The 6,000-nt window shown below is 42.5% G+C and overlaps 1 pseudogene; it reads left to right on the forward strand.

The window, feature by feature from the left end:
* The window catches only part of LOC131918386 (estrogen receptor-like), a 230,387-nt pseudogene extending 224,655 nt beyond the window's left edge, over window positions 1-5,732 (forward strand).
* The last annotated feature ends 268 nt before the right edge of the window (window positions 5,733-6,000 follow it).

The following is a 6,000-nucleotide window of genomic DNA, read 5'->3' on the forward strand; positions in this document are numbered from 1 at the left end:
CAAGTCCTATTAACAATCACTGCAAAATCACCTTCTAGAATCTCTGCCTTCAACCTCATCCCATACTTCAAGAATCTGTTTCTGCCTTGGGCCACATTTACTGTCTACTTTTCTTCTTTCCCATTCCCAAGGGCATCACTTCTGGACCACAAACTTATGCTTATCTTCCTTGGTTTCTCTGAAATGTCAACACTGCTGCCACTTTTTTCTTGCCTTAGATATCTCTCCTCCCCGGTTCTTTCCCGTCTCCTGGACTGTAACTCCTGCCTGCTCTCAGCAGACTCATCCTGCTCTTAGATGTTCTGCTCTGAGAAGATGTCTTTCATTCCCTCTGTGTACTCCAAAGCTGAGCTCCAGATCTACCATTTCCCAAGGTCCCTTTGGATATCACAGGGTCTATTTGGAAGTACAATTCTTACATCCTTTTGACTTTTTCTACGGAGTTAAGTATATCATTGTGTCCCAAGACTTTTTCTATTTCTGAGTTAGAAGTAATTCAGGATAGAGAAGAGTAAGACACTCGTAACATTTCAGCTACTTTAGTCTAGTAACTGTTTCTTACCCAGATCCTTGTTCAATATGAGCATCTTCTTTGGCAGGTGACCCTTTCATTGAGACACCTAGAATCTTCTAGTTTCCATATCTGCCTCCTATGAGATTTTAAGTGCTCCAGACTCAGGTATGAGGTGGAGGAAAGATTAGGAGGCACACGCCCATTTCTTAATATTCATCATAAAGGCAATTTCAATAGCTTCTTATCATTTTCCATTGGCCAGACTCTAGTGACGTTCCCATCCTTACTCTCAAGAAGATGAAGAAATGTCATCTATGAGGAAATCTGGGAGGGCAGGGGAAAAGCATTTAACAATTCTTAGCTTGTGCCACCATTCTCTTCTGGCTAGCAAATATCCATCCCCCAAACAGAGCATACCATCGACACAACTGAGGTGATGTAAGGTTACCTCAGATACACCATTCAACTCAAAGATGTCGATGTACTTTCCTCTCTAGTGTTCTAGCCTCACCCACAAGTGCACCCAGTGACCAATGAAGGAGCAAGGGTAAAACTGCTGCTACAAAAAATGTCTATCCAGAGAAAATGGTAGAAGGACAGGATCCATCCCCTGCTCCCACAGAAGCTGTGGAGTCTGATGCATAGACCTGGGGTGATTTCTACTCTGAGAGGCTGCAAAGCTCTTTGGTCCTTAATTTTTGCTCCCTGTGGAAAACATTCAGGTTTTCTTTCAGCCTAATAAGTATCCTGGAGTTCAGGCTTCCCATTTGTTTGATGGGAAGACTGTCTCAGAACACAGACGGCTTCTTCTTAGTTCTATATATTGAAACTTAGAAGCGCCTAAAGTCTTTTTTTAGACATGATTTTTAGAGTGCTAATTTTGTTTTATGATTGTTGTTTATTTTTAATGGACATATATACAATTTGTATTTTATGTGTCTATGGTGTACAACATGAAGTTTTGAGATATGTATACACAGTGGAATGGTTAAATGAAGCTAACTACCATAAGCATTATCTCATGTAATTATCACATATAGTAGTGAGAACACTTGACATCTATTCTCTGGGCACTTGCCTGTCTGTATACATCCACTGCTGTTCAACACGGCTCTCATATTTTTTCCATTTAACTGAACCTTTAGTCCTTTGACTATGTTACCCCCACTTCCTAGCCCTGGGCAACTACCATTCTACTCTCTGCTTCTAATAGCCAGACAACTTTGGATGCCACATGCATGTGAAATCTGGTGGCATGAGTTTTCTGTGCCTAAATTACTTCACTTAAACTAATGTTCTTCAAGTTCATCCATGTTGTTGAAAATGGCAGGGTTTCCTCCGTTTTTACAGCTGAGTGGCAGTCTGTCATGAATATATATTTTATATAATACCACATTGTCTTTAACCATTTATCATTTAATGGGAATTTTAATTGCTTCCACCTGTTGGCTACTGTGAGTAATGTTTATAAGAACAAGAGAGTGCAGGTGTATAGGCATGTATCTAGACATGCCCAGGGGTGAGGCTACTTGATCATATAGTAACTCTGTTTTCCATTTATTTCAGAATCTCCAGATTGCTCTCCATAGATGCTGTACCAATTTTCACTCCTACCAATAGTGTGTATTGGTTTTTTTCCTCACATACAGGTCTGATATTTGTGTGTGTGTGTGTGTGTGTGTGTGTGTGTGTGTGTGTGTGTGTGTTTGAAGGTCAGAGGAAAAAAATCAAGTGTCATTCCAGAGACACTGTTCATCTTATTTTGACATAGACCTGGAAATTGCCAAATAGTCTAGGCTGGCTGGCCAGTGAGACCCAGGGATATTCTTATACCTACCCCTCTGGCACTGAGATTACAAGTATACTACCACTCCTGGCTTTCTCAAACAAGTTCTGGGGTTTGAACTTGGGTCCTTAGAGGGGCAAAGCTAACACTTTCCTGACTGAGCTGTCTCTGCAGCCTCAAGTCTGGTATTCTCATCAACTCCTTAGTCAATCAGTTTCCTTCATAGAGTTTATTGTTGACCACCTTAAGAATTGTGAAATCATAAGTGTGGATGAAAGGCTTCTTTTGCATCTCTCTTTGTTATAGGACTGAGGGACAGTTGTATCTCTGTCACTATAGAACTCTGAAGAATGCCCAAATCTGTACATGCTTAAGTTCCTTGTGTACAATGATGTAGTATTTACATATAACCTCTCCCATAGCCTCATACATTCTTCCCATCTTTAGGGTATGTATAGTATCTAGTGCTGCAGATGCTATGTACATAGTGACTGTGCTGTATTGTCTAGGGAATAATGACCAGGAGAAAACCTCACATTCAGCACACAAGTTTTCATTACAGGCTGACAATACAGTAAAGGGTTGGTTGAGTCTGCAGGTGTAGGAACCCCGGGCACGGAGGGCTGACTGTACTCTGTAAGCTGAGCAGTCCTACAAGGTCTTTCAGACCTAAGGTCCCTTTCAACTTCATCTCTTTATTCTTGCTTTAAGACAGAAGTTAGCACTGGCACACTTGCAAACCCATTCATCTTTGGTTTCCCTGCATTCCCTTCCGTTCTTGCTTGAAGATCATTTCAGCCCCACCTGTGCTGACCCTGCTCTTGCACTTCTTTCCCGATGGCACAGAGCCCACTGTCTGCCATTGTTCTGACCACTTCTCCAGGAATGCCACCTTCCTGCCAAGTTACCTCAGAGCAGTTAGTTTGCAGTCCAGTAGCGGGCCCCTCCCTTGCTCTGCCATCTGCTTCCTGGTCACCCGGCCTTAAAGAGAGCAACATCCTCTGTGGTCCTATTCTTCTTCAAGTGCCAATATATTTCTTACTCTGCCTTGGCTTAGATATTTCTTACAAGACTTCCAGTCCAACATGGATGGCTCTGCCTCTGTGTTCAATCAGGAACAAATGGAGTTATTGGTTCAGAGCCACATAACTTAGTAAGCGGAGTCACCAAGATTCAAACCCAGGAGCTGAATTCCAGCATCTAAATCACTTTCTTTTAAAGGTTCACACCTTTCAAAATTTTATAACATGCCAGTTCAGCACTTTCTTGCATATTACACATAAGCAAATCACTCAAATGTATGAATAGTCACGTGATTGGCATATTTCAGATCATGGGCTTCATGAGAGATGACATAGCATTAGAAATGCAGGTCTTCAAATATAGTTGATCTCCCCTCTGTTGATTTTAAATGGCTTCTTAATTTGTAACTCCACTTTCTAACCATGTTGTACATTTTGTTTTCAAGACAACTAAATTAAATGTTTTATGTTGATCTCCTGGGCCTTCTTAATTCTGTTTGTCAGTTTTCTTTTACACAAAGAGAGCCTTCCATTCTGTAGGATGAGCTTTTCTTAAGATGTACAAGTGCAGCTTGGGTCAGTAGAGTTCTTTGTTTCTCACAAGGATGAAATGTTACCTTAAGGCTTCTGAAAAACAGGCTTTCAATTTTATAGAGGAGAAACTTCCAGAACATTCTATGAACAAATTCTCTCTCAAGTCCTGCATCTTCCCCCATGACTTAAGGGCAAATGGACCACATTTGAAGAGAGTAAGTGGCAGAACAAGGCTCCCCACAAGGGGATTCCGAGGTGCGCTAAAAGGCGCACTGATATGATGCCTGGAGGAGCTGGTCCTTGCAGGATGTCACGTCTCACAGTGGGAGACACAGGCTGGTCTGCCGGCTAAACTTCTCCTCTGATCTGTGACCGACGCTGTGCTTCTTTTAAAAATACAACTTGTTTTTTTTTCCCATGCCCCGTGTGTTTCTCGGCCTCGAGAGCATTTCATGGATTTAGACTAATCTTATCTCACAGAACTGTCCCTCTAGATTCTTAGTTATCTATCATCCATTTCTCATACTCCGACTACATCTGTCCACTTGCAAACTAAATTAAATGGCTTGGTCTGAATTTCTCCTTTGATGTTAGTGTAGAACATTCTGGCAGGACTTTGAAAAGAAACTCTGACCACCATGTGCAAGGACTGCAGCCAACAGAGAGGGATTCCTTTATGTCAGCCAGGTGACAAGTGTCTGCCTTGGATATTTACACAGATTAGGGCTGGCACACAGCTTGATACACAGCTTATTAACTGGATCACCAAGCACCAACACTAATGGAAAACCCATAGGTAGCATACCATCATCCAGCCATCAGGGTTCAGCTAGCATTCTGTGACGTGCTGAACATCTCAATGGGACCATGGGAGTGCCTAATTTTTATCTACTTCACAAGAGGTAGGTGGCTCTAGTGTTTGCGGAGTTGCTCCCATCGAAAAGGGAAGACGAGTTCCTTTGTATGCAGACGTAATACAAACTTCTTCTAGCCTCTCATAGCACAGTGAAGACAATTTCAGTTCCATGGCATTGGTTATCCTCCAAGAAGCCTTCAAAACTCAGACTCGGACTCTGAATGCGTATTTGTGCTGCAGGTGGAATGCTGTGATTTTGCCTCTGGGGTTAGTGGTCACTGTGTGCTCCCTCAACATGCCCTACACACACACACACACACACACACACACACACACACACACACACACACACACGAACTGAGTTGAGAATCTGAGAAATGCACCATCTCTAGCCTCTCTCAGGTACTGGGAAGCGAGCAATGTGTATCTCCAGGTAATAATTGCTGGTGAGGAATAACAGGCTAGCCAGGAAGAAGGGGCAGGAGGAGTTAAGAAAAACTCCTCATGGGAAAATGTGGGAGACTGTTGAGAAGGGAGAACTGCTAAGCCTCTCCTTTCTCAGTTTCTGAGCTGAACTTTTACTCACAGCAGGTGTGTACAGGCTCCCTCCCACACCCAGGCTCCCTCCCCTGCCGCTGTGCAGTCTGTTAAGTAAACAGAGACGTTATACTGAGAAAGGAACATTTCTCTATTTTGGCTGTGAGTTGTTATTTTTAAAGCTTCATCCTCCAAACATGTCCCCCATCCTTGTTTATTCTTTTCACTAGAAAGAAGATGGACTACTTTTTTTTTTTAATATAGTCGTCCATGTAACAAGAAAAACCCACCTATAGTCTGCACTCTCCAACCAAGGCCAAAAGATCCTTTGATGTGACTACCAACCCCACCCCAGGGTCGAGCAGTGTAGCTTCCAAAGGTTCTTCTCTGCTTCTACTGAATCCCCAACCATCCAGATTTCCAGTCCAAAGAATGCATGTGACACTTTGGATACTCAGGATTAATGGCCAACTACTCTCTTGAAGACACATCCCTCTGTTTATCAGTGTTTCTCTGCCAGACACTTAAATGCTGTCCCTTGTGTGTGGACACTCCATTGCACAGGAAAACTCAGTAACGTTAGTCTGAGAATGCTAAACCAGTTGCTTGACTATGGATGAGGCTGAATTTGGGGAACTTGCTATTCTATTTAGAGGCTCTTACACCTTCTAAGGGAATATGTGCATTGCGTTGCTTTTATCTTCTTCCTTGTCATCTTGCTTCCATTCTTGATATGTTATCAATACTCATG

This window comes from Peromyscus eremicus, chromosome 8b, assembly GCF_949786415.1.
Source record: "Peromyscus eremicus chromosome 8b, PerEre_H2_v1, whole genome shotgun sequence".
Lineage (NCBI taxonomy): Eukaryota > Metazoa > Chordata > Mammalia > Rodentia > Cricetidae > Peromyscus > Peromyscus eremicus.